The following is a 17257-nucleotide window of genomic DNA, read 5'->3' on the forward strand; positions in this document are numbered from 1 at the left end:
TTTGAACAATGTTTGCAGAAATACAAGTACACAATCAATTTTCTTTCGTATAATTAATGAAAATTTTTAAATAACGAAACCCATACACAAAAGTGCAAACAGAATTCATTTTTTAGAAAAGCTTAGTAGTTTTTAAAAAGTCAGTAGTAATGATATTAAAGTAACGCTTGGAGGGAAAAAAAAACACAGGTCTGAAAATATCAAGCAGTCTGCGAAAACAGTGGGAGGTGACTACACAGTAACTGCGGTGGAACCTAAATAATCCTCTCGCAGAAGAAAGACCTTCATCGCAAATGAACAACATAGCCCATATGGGCTTCATCTCCCAGTTTTAACTCCTGGGGTGTTTTTTTTTTTTTTTTAACAAGCCTGAGCTCCAGCGTTCCAGCACCAATTAATCCTACTGTCTGTCCCCCCCCCCACACCACCACACGTCATCAACAGCTCCACGATAAATTCACAGAAAAAGAAAAGAACATCCAGTTCTGCATTCTAAATAATCTCCGAATAAAAAAATAAAAAAAATGAATAATATACGCGCAAAATAAATAAATTAATAAACAAATGGGATGGCTGTCGGCACGAGTCTTGGTGTACATGACGGGCCTAACTGCCTAAATATAGCCTTCTGGGCTATCTGTCCTCTGTGAAGTAGCGAGCCCTTGTAACTTCACATTATTTACGTGTCTGTGCTTGCGCCCTCTCCCCCTCTCTCTCTCTCTATCTAGTGCTTCATCCTCCTTTCCTTGTTTCTCTCCCTTTCTGTGTCCCCCTTTTCTCTCACTCACTCCAGATCACTTCATGTGCTCCATTCCCCCGCTCCCTCTCTCTCTGCATCCCCCTCTCTCTCTCCCTCCCTCTCCATCCCCCCTCTCTCTCTCTCCACCCCCCTCCCTCTCTCCCTCCCTCTCTCTCTCCACCCCCTCCCTCTCTCCCTCTCTCTCTCTCCATCCCCCCTCCCTCTCTCTCTCCCTCCCTCTCCATCCACCCTCCCTCCCACCCTCCCTCTCTCCCTCTCTCCCCCTCCCTCCCTCCCTCCCTCTCCCTCGATCACAGATCAGGGTTAATGCTGCAGGCTGCATAGTTACACAAAGGCAGCCTGTCTGAGTAACAGAGCTGAAGCAAGCCAACCCGAACGGGATCTCAGAGACGGTCGTAGGCCGCCGCTGCTTCACAGAGCACAACTTAGGACCCCGGCGCTATCCAGGAGCCTCGACGGAGCTCTGGCGGCTTGTCTCCGCGGTTACCCCCCCCCCCGGAAGGAGGCTTCTCCATCGGCTGCGTGCTCGTCCTTGACCAAACATGACGTGACAGATTATACGTACGACGCATCTGAAGGTTGATCAAACGTCACAAATTACCCTTTTTCGCATCCGTTCTGAGTGGCCGGAGGACAGCCATCGCCGGTGTCTACCTCAAGACGATCACAGGAACCAGCACGGTTGTTAAACACAGACACTGGATTACTAATACGTCTTTTAGAAGCAAATATATATATATATATATATGTGTGTGTGTGTGTGTGATTCAAAATACGAGCCAAGTCCAGCATTTCAGCACAGCGGACCGAGCGGGAGCGAAGGCGACAGCGTTCAGCACCGTTGCCGCCGGCAGCCGAGCGCTTGGAGACGGCCTCTGCGCTTTAACTGCGGGTCGTAATAATAATGATCCGCGCGCCGTCCTTCCCCCTCCGATTCGGCCTCGTGAAACTCTCGAGTCGCCGCACAGATGGTTTTTATCGCGTTCGGAATCGGCGCTTTCACTGCCGAAGGCCCGGGGCTCACGCAAAAATGAGCCTCTTCGGCCTTCAGAAACCGCTACGGTGGCCCCCGCAAGTCCTGCTGGGGAAAATAAACCGATCGGCTTTTTTTTTTAGCCGCGACCCCCGTGTCTCGGCACGAACGGGACGTGAACTCCTCTAGCGGATAAATCGCTTTCGCCTTTTCTCTCCCCTCCCCCTCCCCCTCCCCCTCCCCTCTCCTTATTCCTTATTTGATAGTCAATGCTAATCACGCGATGCGCAATGCTAATCCCGATAAGTGGGCCATTACAGGGGAAAAAAAAAAAAAAAAAAAGGGAAACATAAAAATCACTGGGAAGGGATTGAAAGCGTGCCTGTGTACTGTGGAAACTCACCATGATGTAATGTCTCTGCATCTCTGTCTTCTCGCTGGCCAGCTTCTCACATTCCAGCTTCAGACTGCGAGAACAAAAGGGAAACAATTTACAATACGCACATCGCCATGGTTGCACACACACGCACACGCACACGCACACGCACACGCACAGGCTTTGTGGACTGCCCCACACCTAGGGCTGCCAGATTTATAACTTGGTCAAACCGGACAAACATGCACAGCTGGAAGCATAATTGGACGGGGAAGGACCCAGGTGGGCTGCCCCCCTTGGAACTGTCGTCGGACCAGGGGGGTCACTGACACACCGATTCATAATGTATTACAAACTGCCGGTAAATTTCTTTCGTCGGTTACTCATTATATCGCCTGGGTCGGGACCACAAGCCGGACATGCACAAACAATTAGAAAAACTGGACATTCCAGTAGAAAACTGGACATCTGGTAACCCTGTCCACACCACACCACATTATCAATCACAAATCCAGCGAAAACAGGCTGCAAAACACACCCAACACGCTCCATCTATTTTTAAATGCTGTTCTGACCTGTAGCTCTCTGGCTAAAAATATGATGAGTGCCGCAAGTGATGAATTCTTAATTCAATTGATTTTTTTTTTTCTCTCCCAGCGATTGTAAACAAAGCTGCTAATCGCTGCTGAACACAAGTTCCTTCGACAACCGACGATAACCGACGATAAAAGGGATCACAAGTATGGGTTGGCTGACCTCTGGGTTTTATAAGAGGGGCTGGAAATCCCTTTCCTGGGAGACGGACCTATGTTATGCTAGCATAGCTAAACACCTGGCCTTTTTGTCTGAAAGCCACACCCATGGTACGTTAGCAAAGCTAAGCACCTTTCCAGTTAAACTAGTAGCCAGACCTGTGTTACGTTAGCATAGGTTAGCATCGTGCTAGTTAGCCTGGTAGCCAGACCCATGCTGTGTCACTACAGCAAAGTAACTGGTAAGTTAGCCTTGCAGCCGAACCCGTGCTGGGTTAGTGTATCTACTCATCAGGCCTGTTAGCCTAATGGGCAGACCTGTGCAATGTTAGCATAGGTTAGCATCGTGCTAGTTAGCCTGGTAGCCAGACCCATGCTGTGTCACCACAGCAAAGTAACTGGTAAGTCAGCCTTGCAGCCGAACCCGTGCTGGGTTAGTGTATCTACTCATCAGGCCTGTTAGCCTAATAGGCAGACCTGTGCAATGTTAGCATAGCTAAGTACTCAGCCAGTTAGCCTGGTAGTCAGAGCAATGCTACGTGATATAATGTATAATGCTCATTTTAACCCATAGTAAATGGCAGCATTTGAAGTTGGGCAATGGGTCAAAGAAAGAAAGAAATACAATAGGGCAGTCTTGGCCTGGCAAGAAAAATTCAAGTTCTAATTTCTTAAACACAAGAAGCCCCAATCACCCTTTCATTACCGACAAGATTAAACGACCCTTTCCAGACCATTAGGGTCTGGGTGCCATACTAGGACACGTCTTATGATCATAACAAAGTGTAGAAACGTTTTCTGTACATGCGCAACTTTTACAGACTTTACCAGGGATATGACTGAATGAAACACCCATAGAATGGTAAATGGACTGCATTTATATAGCGCTTTTATCCAAAGCGCTTTACAATTGATGCCTCTCATTCGCCAGAGCAGTTAGGGGTTAGGGGTTAGGTGTCTTGCTCAAGGACACTTCGACACGCCCAGGGCGGGGTTTGAACCGGCAACCCTCCGACTGCCAGACAATCGGTCTTACCTCCTGAGCTATGTCGCCCCTCCAACTTTTTTTTTTTTTTTACCAACTCTACCAGGGATATGACTAAATGAAACACCTATAGAATGACTCATTCACCCCCCCCCCAATTCCATATAGAATGGAAGGGTCAGTGAGCCGCCATCCCGCTAATGATGCTACGCATGTTGAGGTGACACAGGTTTGGGGCTCAGTGAACGCGCTGCCCCGTGAAACACCACAGCACTCCGGGGTCCCCCTCGGACGTCCCCAAAAGCAAACGGGTAAAGAGGAACGATTCGGGGGAAGCGACGGGCTCGGCTGAGTCAGGAGGGGAGGATGGATCCGGGAGCCGAACGCGGCGACAGTCATCTTATCAGCCGAGGACCCTCTGCAATTACCACGGCGGCAGCGCGAGCGGCGCATAATTTAGCTTCCGCCGAAGACTTCCAGATTCGGATGACGCAAGACGTCTCTCGAGACTTTTCCGAGGGACGACTGATTTCATATTCACCCGGGCGCAGTCGTTCATCAGTGACTCCAAAAAAATGTAAAAAAGTAGTCTAAAAAAAAAAAAAATTCTATAAAGCTTTACTCTATTAATATACTGCGGCAAGCGAGTGAGTGTTAGTTTCTATCCCTCCTTTACCTCCCTAATTTGGAATGCCAAAACGTGTTCATCGGCACTCACTGGCATGGACGCAGATTCCAGGGGAACGGGGGACAACGGACACCCCCCCCCCCCACTCATTTTGGGAAAACATAAAATGCCCCCCCCCCCTAATATTATCATACTGTATTGGGTTGGTACTGCTAGTGCCACGCCACCCCCCCCCCCCTCCCCCCCGCCTATAAAAATTCAATAAACCGAAAGACAATTTCCTGTTTTTCGTCCACCCCAAAATTGAACTGAGATGTACGTCCTTGCTCAGTCGTGAGCTAACGCTGCCTAACCGGTTGAGACCGGTTTGTGCTTGCGCCTACCTGTGGTACTGAGCCTGGAGGAACTGGAACTCTTCCTTAATTCGGTCCAGAGTCTCCAGAACTGTGAACTTGAAGGACTGGCCAGGCTGCAGGGGAACCTGGAGAGGGCAGAGGTCAAAGGTCAAAGGGAGGAAGAGGAGGACATTACCACCACTGCAAAAAAAAAGTCTGTCATAGCAAGTGTTTTAGTCTTGTAATGAGACTTTAAATCTTTTTTGTTTTCTCTTAAGTGCCTTTTGTCTTAGCAAATTGGCAAATCTTGAAATGAGTAAAACCGTCTCACCTCATTGGCAATCTTTTTGTCTTATTTAGCAAAACAAGTAAAAGAAATAAGATTTCAAATCTAAATATAAGACTAAAATGCTTGTTAAGATTGACTTATAGTTTTGCTATGCACCACCCCAGTCTGGACTGAAGACTTTATCTCAAGAACGACAGGAAAGAGAGAGATTACTATTCATCAGCAACTTACCAACAGTATGAACCTAGAAAATTTAAGTCAAGTTAGCTTGAGTTCTGCCCCATGAAAAAGCATCGAACTGTTGATTTATTAGCAAGGCAAGCAGATCCCCAGATGCTGGGCTAATATACTAACATAAACCTTTCTTCAAAAAACAAAACAAAAACCACAACACAAAAATGGGCAATTTCCACTTATGCTAATCTTAGCTTTAAAAAAAAAAAAAAAAAAGGATTCTGAATCCCTTGAACATTTCACTGCGGTGACTTGAGTCCTGGAGATTTTATAGTGATTGAAGCAGGCCTAAGGCTGTGTTTGTTCTTATTGAAATCATGTTAGCGCACAGCTTGCTACCGCTGAGAAGTGAAAAGCAGATTACTGGAATAAACAGACAGTAAGGTATTGACACAGTTCCACTCCCAGTTTTGGTGAGAGAAGGTAGCAGGTATAACACCAAACAATGTACTGTTCGGAAGTTTGTGACTATAGCCTACGACCGGTTCCTGGCCAGCGCTTTAGCTTTCAAACTGCTAACCGCAATTTAAAACGTAGGCTAATGGCTACAGACAGTGCATTTTTTTGCGGCTTAATTCGGAAGGTAAACAGAGGATAGGCTACCGCTACACTGAAGACTCACCCGACGGCCGAGAATTCATAGGACTGCCAAGTTTTTAACTTCACTAGAATTTTAATACCGCTGAAGACAACCCCATTACGCACATAGCTACGTGACGGTTTTCTTTTCAAACTCATTCTAAGACGGCGTGAGGGGGTATCAACGAACAACACAAACACAAGCGCAACCAAACTGACGGATGTGAAAACGGATTCGTTTTTTTATTTTATTTTATTTTATTTTTGACAGTACTCTGAAAGGAAAACAGCAAGGACGAGCCAAGGGTAGAAACGGGAAATGCTGGAGGTGGCAGGTTTTTTGCTATTTCAAATTCAACCTGGTCGAAATAGCTGACCTTGATTTAAAATAGGCTACTATAGTTAGCCAGCTAGCCTGAAAATGACTTGGTGCAAGGACAATCAATTATAATATCACACATTAAATAATTTAGGAAACAAACAAGAATGAATGACAACAGTACTGCTTGTGTCATCAAAAAGAACAAGTATTGGGGATTAATGTTAACTATAAATCATATTATTGTTTTACATAATTTAGAAACATCAGTATGCATCTGCCCCATGAAATAAACTAAGGCAACAACAAGTTGTTTAAAAACCTCATGCGCAACCTGTCGATGCTTATGTTTACAGGGGTCATAGCTGCTTTGAAAATGCAAAGAAAAGAAACTCTTCCACCTCCTCCTAATGCTTACAAGGAAAGACACTGTTAAGGTGGGGGGGACCCTACCCCCGACCACTGATTTGATTTATGGGAATAACCTCATACCTTTGGAGAAACTTAGACTTTGTATCAAAGGTGAATTAGAATAATTTACAGCACTGTAGCAACCTTGGAGGGAAGCCTTCGCACTGCTGGGTCTGAATTCTGACCAGTGCACTTATCCTTGACCTGTCAACGTGACCATTTCAGTCTAAAGCCTACAAATCGTACTGCGGGTGACTGGTTGCTTGTGACCAATCGAATGTGTGCATTACTGCTGTACCTTACTGACCAATCTGCTGGGGTGTTAACTGTGTTGCTGTGATTTCCCCTGTGTGTGTTTTGTTTCGTTTCGTTCTAACTCAGACCAATATCAACCAATAAAATATATATATTTTTTTTTTAACATCATGTGACTTAACCATAATGCCGTGCTGGTAAAATACGAGGTTCTTGCGCAACGCAGGGAGTATGAAAGCCTCAGCAGAGGCTTTTAAACCGCACGCCAATCGCGGCGAGCCACATCCGACTCCTGAATACCAGCCGACCGATTTTACCACCGCCGTCGGCGCGGAGCAAACCGGCCTCGGCCTCGGCCCGTTCGTCTCTGTCCCCCACCCCCTCTGGACATCACTCTCTGTGGCGTACCACAGCTACAGTGTACCTTTCTGCAACGCCTCTCCCAAAACAGAGGCCCCTCTGACGTCTGTCTACCCCCCCCCCCTTTTACCGCCTTCACCTTAGAGAAGGACATCTTCCTTCATTTCCCCTCTAAATGTGTTTGTGGGGGGGGGGGGGAAGCGTCCAGCGGCTAAGCACAGCGCGGGCAAAGGATCGGCGTTTCCAGTAGGAGCCTAATTAGTCTAGACAAGGAAAATTCAATTAAATTTCAATTAGGCTAACGGTGGAGGTCAGACACTCCGCAGGCTTTCCTGTAATTAAGCCACAGGCTCACTGCTGCCTGAGCTGGGGTTCAGGACAGAGAGAGGTGGGGCCGGGGGGGGGCCGGGAGGGGGGGGGGGCGGCTGTATCTCCAGTGACCTTGATTCACACCGCACTGACCTGCCAGAGACACCCTCTCGTAAATCCCCCACCTCCCCCCCCCCCCCCCCCCCCCCCCCCCATCCCTACTTGAAATGGACGGATGGACTCCATCACCTCTTCAACTGAAAGCACAACTGCGCTGGACAGTTCCCTGATTTTGTGTCCTGCGTATTTGGCCTTGGCGAGACACGGGGGGGGGGGGAGCAGTCCGTCAGGCAGCCACCCATCTCAAGCCATCGAAGAGAACCCCCCCCCCCCCCCCACGTCCTGCGTGGTTGGGGGGCTCAATCCCCTGCCATGGTACCCAAGGGTGTATAATTCAGAGCCCTGTGCAAATGCAGTGCAAATGTCTCTGTGGCCCCCTTAAAATTGTAGGGCCCTCCAAACTTGAGGGCCCCCCTTTGGGCCCTGAATAGTGAGTTCTACTAATCCCCCCCCCCCCCCCCCCCACTATGACTGCTCTTCATGGCACCTTCTCAACTTCGATCCTGTCTCTAGCTGTTACCCTCCCTGCATTCTACCCGTCTAAATTAACCAAAAAAAATTAAAAGAAGAACCAGGCTCTCCCTTAATGAAAAAAAAAGAAATACTGAGTGTCAGTCCAGCCCGGTGATTTGCAGCCCATTATAGACCCTTTCCGCTGGATTAGGAACGAGCGCTCAGACCCGTTTAAACGAGCGGGCCGCGGAGGTGTCCCGTCGACCACTCCGCCTCAAGATTCAATTAGTTAATTGGAGACATTATTCACGTAATTAAGACTAAATGTCAGCGTTTTTTTTTCCCCCCCTCCCTCTCTCTCTCTCTTTTCCGCACATTAAGCGCATTGTGTAATTAAAAGACATCTGATGAATCCGTCAGAATGCAGAGCAGATGCCGCGTCTGGTCCCCCGAGGGCAGGGGGGGCACCGTGGGCAAAGACGGGGCAGGACACCGGGGTGTCAGACAGCACGGGGCATCCGAAAAACTCTAAACAGATCCGGTTAATCTATGGCGGTGCGGGGGGGGAGGGGAGGAGGGGGGCGGAGAGGGAGAAGTGGGATTTCAGTCAATCACAATTTAGAGAAGCTGGAGCGACCAAGTGGAGATTTAAAAAGGATTATCCACAGAGGCCTGCCGGAGGAAGATTGTATGAAAGATCTGACAACAATTGGGGGTGGGGTGGGGGGGTGGACAGGGTGGATGGGGCGGGTGGATGAGGCTGGGGGCGCTCCGAAATCACACGACCATCAATCCTGTCGCCGTTCAACGGTTCAGCATTCCGACCACCCAGGGATGTGCCCTTTCCCAATTTACAAGCACTGACCGGAGATGGAGGACTTCGGAATGTCATAAACACTGATCAGAGATGGAGGATTCGGGAATGTCATAAACACTGATCAGAGATGGAGGATTCAGGAATGTCATAAACACTGATCAGAGATGGAGGATTCGGGAATGTCATAAACACTGATCAGAGATGGAGGACTTCGGAATATCATAAACACTGATCAGAGATGGAGGATTCGGGAATGTCATGATAAGCACTGACCCATAAAGGGTCCTCTTCAGCTGCTGATAACAGGAGAGAACGTTCAGCAATAAAACCACAAACACTAGTCATTCTCAAAATTTAGGGTCTTAAAAAAAAAATCGGACACCATTTCTTCCTGCTGGGCAAAACTCGGAAGTATCCAGACACAGGAGAAGCAGGGAAGGGGAAAAACGGAAGACGCTCCCGGTCGTCTGCGTAGCGTTATTATTCTTCCCCTCCCCCCCCCCCTCCCTAACCCCCTTCCTGCACGGTTTCAGATGAGCCGGGCACAGAGACATCAGAAGCACATGAAATAATCATCCGTTGGTGAAATATTTAGAAAAGCGTATGGATAGATGGCAGAGCGGAGGGAGGAGGAGGAGGAGGGAGAGGGGGGGGTGCAGAGTGTGTGGGAGGGGGGGGGGGGGGGGGGGGGGGGGAGAAGTGTCAGCGGGATCCCAGGAAAGGGGAGAGGATCTGTGCGTCGCCGCAGGAAGGCACATTGGCCACAACACGCTTCCCGCTAGGAGCCTTCCTGTTCTCTGCTGCGGCAGCTCTCCATAACTGCCGAGATCTACCTGTTCAGCCCCCCCCCCTCACGCGCACAAATTTACACTGATGGTCCCGTGTTTTTGGATATGACTTTAAATCAACACCCTGGGTCAAATTATTGATTCAAATTTATGATTTACTCCCGGTACAAAATTCTTTACGTACGATTGTTCGTTTTGGTTTTGGTTAGCAGTGACGTACGTTTCCGTTGGAAATTCTCAGCGGATTCCGACTGGAGCGCGATTTCAAAAATTAACTGACATCTGAAGAGCTGAGGAGTATATTTCAAGTAAATATTTGACCCAGATCCAGCTACGTCCTGATTCAGTATGCAAGTACGTTATCTGACAGGAAAATCTATGCCAAGCAAGAGAGAGGGTGTTTTTAGGGCAGGAGAACTGGACAAGCCGGGAATTAGCAGCCGCTAATGCATCATTCTGTCACTGAGCAGACACGCCCATGATACCCAGCAGCCCCAGTAGTGCATTTGTGCCGATGCGGAGACTAGCCAACAGCGCAAGCAGTTGTAGTTGATGACATCACAGGCTGTGCCATGTGGTGATGGATTCCATCGGAGAGGCTGAAGGCACATAGAATCATAGAAACTGCTGCCGGTCCGAGGAGCGAGGGAAGCCGCTGTTGGCACAGCATGCTGGCGCGTGAGGGGGGGGTGGGGGTGGGGGGGGTCTAGGGTGGGCGGAGCTAGAAAGAGGGCGGGGCTATGAAGGCAGCACGTATCCGCACAGTGGGTCATGTGACCAGACCTGAAATCAGGGCGAAGCCTGCTGCACACCGAGTCTGCTGGTCTTCACTGTAATTCAGCGCTTAATTGATCAATTACAGCAGTCGATTATACGTCTTGACGCAACCAACCTGGCTTCCTGGGTCTGAATTGGTTGCTAATTACGAGGTGGACAGAAACCAGCACACCCTGAGGTTCTCCAGGACCGGGGCATGGAGTACCCAGCACCGAATGCCTCTCTAGGTCATTAGCATTTTGGTTTTACTGCCGAACACTCTATCCTCTTATCACCTGTTAAAAGTATGTGTGTGGTTATGACATACCCAAGTTCTGCCTTCGGTTGAGATATTTTATGGCCTGAAAAAAAAAACTGCCTCTCTCGATTAATCAGGAAAAATCCCATTCCTGAGGTTGCACAGTCTGAACTTGTTGACTGCGGGAGGAACTGAGGGCCCCAAAATCTCTGCCGCCCCCAAAACGGCACCTCCAGTCTCCACTCGACCCAAGCCCTCAGTCGGGGGCGTGCCTTTCAGACCCCAGAGTAACCCAGTGCGCCAATCACGAAGAATAACAAAGCCAATTCACAACGGCTGGGATTTCCCTGTGGGCGGAGCTAAAGCACTCTGGTAAACAAGACGTATTTTTATCACGCGCAAGGTTAAAAAATGGCGGAACTGGTGATTAAAGAAAAAAAAAATGGCTGGACCCGTTCCAAACCGAAATTAAACGCTTAAATCATCAGTTGTTGTATTTTTGGCAAGGTCAGTCAAAAGAAGAATTTTTTGGAACTGGGATGATTTCAGAAGCGCGGCGGCAGCGTCGGTGTGGGCGGGCGGGTCACGAACGGCCTTGAATGTTTTCGCGGCGTAAACGTGCAGAAGCAGGCAGCCGAAAAAAAAATAAAACCGGGGCGGAGCGAACGGGAACGCTCGCAGCCGGACGGTTCCCTGCGACCCGCCCACGTTTGAGCAACCGAACACGCTAAAGGAAACACGCTACAGCGCAAACAAGCCCAAATGAAGGCACACGCATGCACACACGCGCGCACACATGTACGCACATATACACACACACACACATGCACATGCATATATGCACGAGGACACACACGCACACACAGACGCACGCCCATACACACACATACAGGCACACACATACGTGCACGCACACACACGCACCCGCACAGATAGACACACACACACACACGCATGCACACACACACACGCGCATGCACACACTCACACACACATACACACACGCGCACACGCACATACACACACACACGCGTGCACACACTCACACATACACACACTTACATGCCCACATGCACGCACACACACAGACACACACATACACACACAGACACACGCACTCACACACACACACACGCACATACACACACACACGCGTGCACACACTCACACATACATGCCCACATGCACGCACACACACGCACACACACACGCACACACACACGCGCGCACACACACACACATACACACACGCACACACACACACACACACACACACTGTTCTCCTCACTGCCAGAGACCCTGCTGGTACAGGGCTGTGGAAACAGAGCGGGAGCCATTCAGTCCCGGAATAGCAGCCCTGTGATGCACCCACCCAGGCACCTCCTATTGTACAAACCGTCTCAAATTCGGCGGGGGGGGGGGATTTCATGCTAAATTTGCCATGGCAGAGGTGATGTAAAAATAATTCAGTCTAGGCCGTACGGAAAGCCGTGGCTGGTGTCCGATATCTCAAATTAAAAATGGTTATAAAAAGCACAACGCATTACAAAACAGCGGGTCAAGTACAACCCCTTAACGGGGGGACAAGACAGGAGACCCAGAGCAAGAAACAAGCACACAAACAAGGACTTATTCACAAAAACACACAAACATACACACACGCAAACAAACACACATTACACTGCACATGCACTTTCATACACACTCACACGCAGACAGGCACTCACGCAAACTAACCTGACTCTCCCTCAAGCATGCATTCTCACACACACACACACGCACACCTTCATTGGCAAGAATACCTTTGACTCACTTTGATGTGGCGGCAGTTTTAATTATTAATTAAACATAAGTTTTAATATACTTTTTTATTTAGATAGGTTTTGTTTAAACATAATTGTTCACACACAAACACACACACACACACTTTCGGCTCCCTTGTTCAATTCTCTCATCCACCGAGCAACGAGATCACCACAAATGAACAATTCAGCGTTTGGAAAACTTGTTGTTTCGTTGAGTCCTCTAGTGTTTAGCTTTTTGGCCTTCAGGATCACCGTAGTGTAGAGTCTCCCGCTGTGGGCCTCTGACAGACTGACAGACAGACAGGAATTCTGCCTCCCCCCCCCCCCCCCCCCGCAGTCGGACTCCTCCAGGCTCGTCCTGTCTTATCAGATCAAGGCCGGCTTAGTTTCCAGATAAACACTTTACAGAACTGCTCTATCACAACACACAGCGGGGGTCCCCCATTGCCCAAGCCCCGCTTGCTCTCTCGGAGTATGATGCAAATGCGATGTAAAGCCACTCCACCGACACCAACACCCGTTCGAAACCTGCGTTCTTTTCGAATGCACTGCATTTCCAAATCGTCATTAAGCGCCGAGGCTCATTGCGATCATGATTTCCCCCACCCATCATTTTACATTTAAATCATCGTATTTCTCTCGCTGTCACGAGCGTCTGCCTTTTCGCCCTTAAGTTCTTCCACCCGTCATTCATCAAAGATCAGCGCTACCCTGCAGTTTCTCTTCCTCCCTCTCAATCCATCATTCATCTCCTCTTCTGCTTTTGCTCTGTAGCTTCCCTCCTTCAGTCTCGGATCCGACAGTGACGTGAAAAAAAAACGGCTGCGTACGCAGCGCCACCTCCAAACCAACGCGACGGTTATATATAAACTTTCGTGTTCATCTTGACTTTAGATGCCACGGTTTCTTATTTACAACTTTTAATGTTCACCAAAAATCACAGATACAAACCGCCGCACAGCAAGCTTAAAACCGTCGTTTTTTCCCCTCGTTCTCATCGACTGTGAATTTAAAAAAATCAATTTAGTTTCCACTGGCCTCAGGCAAATAATCAGCCCCAGTCAAAACAGCGAGACTGACATTTGTAATGGCAGGGTTGGCGTTTCGCGGGACCTCTTTGCTATTTGAAGAACATGACTGATCCTGGCAAACGGCCTCCAGGTTAGTCTCCGAGGGCATTTAGCAGCCGTTTGGAAGTTTCGCAACCCTGGAAACTGCAGGCGCGGCGGCTAATGCATTCGCGATCTCTTTTTATTGTTATTGTTTTTGGCACAAGCGGCTCGCGGTGCAGACTCTGCTTCAGATAACACTAACCAACAAAAAAATCCAGTGGAACCAATTACTGGTCCTGCAGCTGTTTGCCGCGCACAGTACACCCTTAACCCTTTAACGGGGGGACAAGGATGGTGGAACAACGAGGTTTCAGGAAACGCTTTACAAAAACTCTCTGTTGCGCGGAGATAACTTTTAGCCTCGGCTTTGCATTGCAATCTGATCCGAGGAAACGAAATACTGTAAAGTTCCGCTCACGCGAGCCCACTGTCAAAACCCAGATAAAGGATCAGATCTGACGCACCGTTGTGTACCCACCCACGCAACAGTCAGGTGTCGGCTCAGCTGGGGATTAATACAACATGGATATCAACCCTTTTGATATCATGGAGAATCGTGACCAACGGCAAAAAAAAATAAAATAAAATAAATAAATACATAAAAAAGAATATGACACCGTATTGGATTTGTTTTGTCTGAAGAGAGTAAACATGCGAGAAATCGGTTGTAGCTGAACATGACCCCCCCTCCCCCTATACACAGTAAAGTTAAAACACACACCCACGCGCGCACACAAACAAACAATCACACGTTCACACAAACGCACGCCCGCACATCGCCGCACGGGCACAATCGTAGCCCTCGGCTCCTCTTACTGCGGTCAGGATCACGTTTCAATGTGATCCCCGAAATGCATCTCTTCTGGCTGCACATGTTATTGATCAGCTGCGACTCACTCCCCCAGTGTCTTTTTTTTGTTTTGTTTTGTTTTGTTTTTTTGTCTCCCGGAAACTTTCCTTACCTCTACCCCGCTACTTCACAGAAAGCACAAAATTCCCCGAGTGTCAGGTTCTTTTAAAAATAACTATTCCTGACTAGAAGGTCCACTTTTCTCTGGGAAAAAAGAATTGAAAAAAGCTAAATATGCATTTTAAATGTAAAATATTAGACCCAATTAAATTTAAACGTCCTCCTCCTTAATGCCTGCTGAGGCAGCCTATCCCCCCCAACACCCCCCCCCCCCCCCACTGTTTGTTTTCCAGTACTGAGCCTGCCTCACAGCTCCTCTTCATAAAATGTCTTATTCAATTCCCAGAGATAGCAGAGCTGCAATGAAATAGCATAGAAACGCCAATGACCCATTTGAGCCGGATTCAAAAGGACTACCCAACAAGAAATGTACTCATTTTAAAATAGCACCCCCCCTGCCCCCAACACCAAGCCCACTCCCTGTCACCTCCCCATACACACGCACACACACACACACACAAGCATGCATGGTCTCAGACACACACAAACACACACTCTCTGACACACACTACATACGCACGTATGCATGCACACACACACACTCTCAGACACAACTACACACACACGTATGCACGCACGCACACTCAGACACACACTACACACACATATGCACGTGCACACACACTCTCAGACACAACTACACACACACACGCACGCACACACACACACACACACACACACACACACCATCCCCTCTTTATCCCTGTGAAATGCGCAGCGCTGGAGTAGTGGTAGAATTCTCTACTCCTTGTCCCCTCTTCTCTCCCTGCTTAAACAAACACAAGCGAAGTGCACAGAGCTGTTCCACCCACAGACTCCTTTCACTGGCTTTCAGGAACACCTGGACACAGCTCATAGCCAAGACAGGGGGTGTGCTGGAGCAGGGGGGGGAACCCTGGCGACTTAATTGTTGCATGTGTCTGTCAACAACACACACACACATAACCCCAACACACACACACACACACAAACCCCAACACACATGCTCCCGCATACACACACAAACACACTCATACTCCCAACACACTTACACTCCCAACAAACACACATGACCACACATAACCCTAACACACACACAAACCCCAACTCACACACACACGCTTGCGCATACACACAGACACACTCATACTCTCATACTCCCAGCACACTCACACAAACACAAAAACCCCAACACACACGCTTGCGCACACACACACACTCATACTCTCAACACACACTCACACACATACACACACGCACACAAACACAGTCATACTCTCAACACACACTCACACACATACACAAAAACACTCACACTCTCATACTCCCAGCACACACACCCACACACGCAGTGAACTTCTCGTACAGCTTTAGTTTTGGTCTCAGACGGGCATTACGGTCTGGGCACTCACCGGATGGCGTCCCTGTGGGTACATGGTCCCAGGAGAGGAGATGCCCGCGGTCGGCTTGACGGCCAGAGCACCCCCCCAGCCCCCCACACCCCTGCCCTCCACCAGGGAGGGAATCCAAAAATCCACCCCCACCCCTGTCCTGCCCTCGCCTCTGCTTCGCCCTCCGGTAGCTCCGAAACTAGGGAGGGGTGGGGGGGGGCGACGGGGGGGGGGGGTCCTGCCGCGGAACGGTGGAGAGAGCGCGGACAGTTCACCGGCGCATGCGGGGGACGGGCGATGCGACGGAGCGGGGGTTAGCCTCTTCCTCGCACTTTTTACTCCTCGGATCCCGCGCGCCCTTCCTCTTCCTCTTCCTCGGGAAGCCGAAAGTCTCGCTCGCCTCCCTCCGCCGCCGGAGCCAGCCGGTCCGCTCGCCCCGTCTGCCCGCCTGCCAGTCAGGAGCGTGTGTGCCCGCGCGCTGACATGGCAACCAAAGTCCGCTCCGGAATTAGGTCTCGGCAGCCCCACTCCTCCGTCCGTTCACCGAGCCCCCCCCCGAGAAGACGCAAACATAAACACGCTCCTCCATCCAAAGCTGCCCCCCCCCCTCCACCTCCTTCAGCCTTCACACCTCCTTCTCATGAGACTGAGGAAGAATTTTTGTTTTTTTTTTCTTAATTATATTCTTTTTTTTTTTTTAAACGTGCAGCAGTAGTAAGGTTTGGGTTTTCCGTCAGAAAAGAATACGGGGAAAGAGGAGAGACGGAGAGAGGGAGTCAGGGGGGAGAGAGAGAGAGAGAGAGAGAGAGAGAGAGAAGGAGCTGCGTTTTTTAATCTGAATCCGAAAAAACGCAGGAAAACAGGAAAGAACAGCAGGTCAGTAGAAGATCCAGCAGGCTTTTCAGCAGCGAGCCCTAGACTGTAATATATTGTGCCTGTTGGCTTCAACACAAACACGGCAGCCAGCTAAAGCTGCAGTTAAGGTGGAGCTTCGGAGATGAGCGGCGGAGGCAGAGAGAGAGAGAGAGAGAAAGAGAGAGAGAGAGAGACGAGCTGCTGTGTTAAGTGTGATTAGGCAGAGGGGCCACAGAACGGGCATATTAATGCAGTGTGGCCACACACACACGCACGCACACACACACACGCACGCACACACACGCACGCACACACACACACACGCACACACACACACGCACGCACACACGCACACACAGACACACACACAGTCACAATCACACACAC

General features: G+C 49.3%; 1 pseudogene; it reads right to left on the minus strand.

Moving 5' to 3' along the window:
* LOC118225668 overlaps nt 1-17011 on the minus strand; it is a 58878-nt pseudogene extending 41867 nt beyond the window's left edge.
* Between the last annotated feature and the right edge of the window lie 246 nt (nt 17012-17257).

Source organism: Anguilla anguilla, chromosome 4, assembly GCF_013347855.1.
Source record: "Anguilla anguilla isolate fAngAng1 chromosome 4, fAngAng1.pri, whole genome shotgun sequence".
Classification (NCBI taxonomy): Eukaryota; Metazoa; Chordata; class Actinopteri; order Anguilliformes; family Anguillidae; genus Anguilla; species Anguilla anguilla.